At 40.3% G+C, this 2,500-nt stretch overlaps 1 protein-coding gene across 2 annotated transcripts in view; it reads left to right on the top strand.

Moving 5' to 3' along the window:
- The window catches only part of LOC138949339 (EEIG family member 2-like), a 70,551-nt gene that overhangs the window by 1,426 nt on the left and 66,625 nt on the right, over window positions 1–2,500 (top strand). The gene's annotated exons all lie outside the window — the stretch shown is intronic.

Below are 2,500 nucleotides of genomic sequence, written 5' to 3'. Positions count from 1 at the left end.
CCTAGAAGGCATAAGAATAGAGCTCTCTCTTAAGGTTTTCTTTATAGTACTTGTGACTGTGAGTGATGTCAATAGTGAGTATGTACAGCAAGTAACACTAACACAGTAACACACATAAAACAAAAAACCAAATACAACCTTTAAAAGACAGAGACAGATCGACAACCTAAGAGAAGATTGAAAATCTCATACAGCAGTACCTGCAATGTGTGGACCCTCCCATGAGAGGACACCTCCCTTAAAAGGACACCTTTTCTTGTCCATTTTTTTATATCTCTACTAAGGTATACATACCTGTCATGACAGGCCACCTGCAATGTAGGGACACTTTTGGCCGGTCCCAAGGGTGTCCTTTCATGGCAGGTACCACTGTATTGTACATTTGTAATGTAAATCTGTTGTTACAAGTAATAAATGTTTCCACTGACATTGCTGCTAAACACGCATGCATAGTATACATACTTGTATGCTGGATGTATTTTATAAAGAAAAAGCAGTTTTTAGCATGTCAGATCACAGTCAATAATTTGATTAAACGGACTACTGCCCAGTGCTGGGACAACTAGATTATGAATAGTAAATAATACTGGAGTGCAAAAGTCTTATTCACAGGTTGATTGTTATAAATTTGATACACTGATTTTCATTATCGGTATCAGTGGTTAGTGTTCCATGTTACTTCGTGCTTGCTGACCTGTCACTGATTCATTGTATAATTAAGCATGAATTCATTATCTAGGTAGAAGTAGAACAAAAGGTGGGCTCTTCTTGGTTCCTTACCTGTATAAAAGTATGTGACCTAAATTAGTAAGCAGCAATGATGATGGTAGCCTGAATAATCAACTTCATAGTTATTGTAATGTAGGGTGCAGTGATTGTTTTGCTGTCTCATGCTCGTAGTGTAACATGTACATGTATAGATCTTTAAAAGATAATCGATTAGGAGTGTTCATTCTTTATCTAGAGCAGCACATGCTTACAGGCTCACAGTTACTAAGTTACAGTAGACCTACACTTACAGTACATTTTTACATACTTGTATACATCACATGGCTGCAGCTATTATATTTTTTTGCAGATTACACTGACTTCGGACAGTAGATAATACTCTGACTTATTGGCCGTTTTATAATGTTAGACCTCTTGCCTGAATGGGTGACTGTCTGTTTCAAAGAACATGTTACGATGGAGTACGGTCAAACTCTTTAAGACCTCAAAAAATCTGAGAAAACCAGGTCTTAAAAAGGAGCGAGTCTTAAAAGGTGGGTACATTTTCAAAGGCTATGAAGAGAAAGTGTGAAGAAGGGTGTGTGGAAAGGGAGGAAGTCTAATATTGGTGTATACATGGACGGGCGCTGTGGCGGGGTGGTAAGACGTCGGCCTCTTAATCGGAAGGTCGAGCGTTCGAATCCCGGCCGCGGCCGCCTGGTGGGTTAAGTGTGGAGAATTTTCCGATCTCCCAGGTCAACTTATGTGCAGACCTGCTTAGTGGCTTATCCCCCTTCGTGTGTACACGCAAGCACAAGACCAAGTGCGCACGGAAAAGATCCTGTAATCCATGTCAGAGTTCGGTGGAGTAAACACGAAAATACCCAGCATGCTTCCTCCAAAAGCGGCGTATGGCTGCCTAAATGGCCGGGTAAAAACGGTCATACACGTAAAATTCCACTCGTGCAAAAACACGAGTGTACATGGGAGTTTCAGCCCACGAACGCAGAAGAAGAAGAAGGTGTATACAATAATACATACATGAACATGTATGTATGTATGTAAGTGTACTGCCTGTCTTTGCTATACCCCTCAGCTGAACACACTCAATCTTCAGCGACCAACTCAGTACTAACCCTGCCTTTCAGACTGTGCCACCTCAATTGATCATGATATTATTGTTTGCTTGTTGCCCTAGTCCAACCTTTTTTGAGCCTTGTTGGGCAGAGAGGATAGAGCTGAGTTGACACTGAAACGTGGGTCTGCAGCAGCCATTAGCCCCCAAAATATAAAATGTTTGATTTCCGATGAAAAGACCAATCAAAAGATGGGGTCGGTAGGTTGTTATGTATTACATTTACAACAATTTATGATATTTTCAGGATTTAAACAACTTTTTTTTTTTTTTTTTTTTTTAAGCCATGTGGCTTGCTATTGGCCATAACTGGTGAATGCTGTGTCTCCTTGATGTCAAAGAAGAGTAGCTTTCTTTGTAAAGTCTGCAAAATTGAGTTGTCATTTTTAAACTTGATTTTTTACTTAAATCTAGGGTCAGGAGCAAACAAATATTTGTTGGTTTGGGAACAGAAAACACTGACTTCTTTTGTTAGATCTTATTCAAGTTATTGCAGGGCAGACCTGTAGGGGTGGTGATGTAAACTGAAGCTCTGGGTACTTACGTCACACTGAGATCTTATTGCAGGGCAGACCTGTAGGGGTGGTAATGTAAACTGAAGCTCTGGGTACTTACATCACACTGTGCAAGGAATGTGTGTATGGCTGATTACCTCAG

The sequence above is a fragment of the Littorina saxatilis genome, linkage group LG15 (assembly GCF_037325665.1).
Source record: "Littorina saxatilis isolate snail1 linkage group LG15, US_GU_Lsax_2.0, whole genome shotgun sequence".
NCBI classification, from domain to species: domain Eukaryota; kingdom Metazoa; phylum Mollusca; class Gastropoda; order Littorinimorpha; family Littorinidae; genus Littorina; species Littorina saxatilis.
The sequence above is the reverse complement of the archived record's forward strand: the minus strand, read 5'-3'. Positions and strand labels throughout refer to the sequence as shown.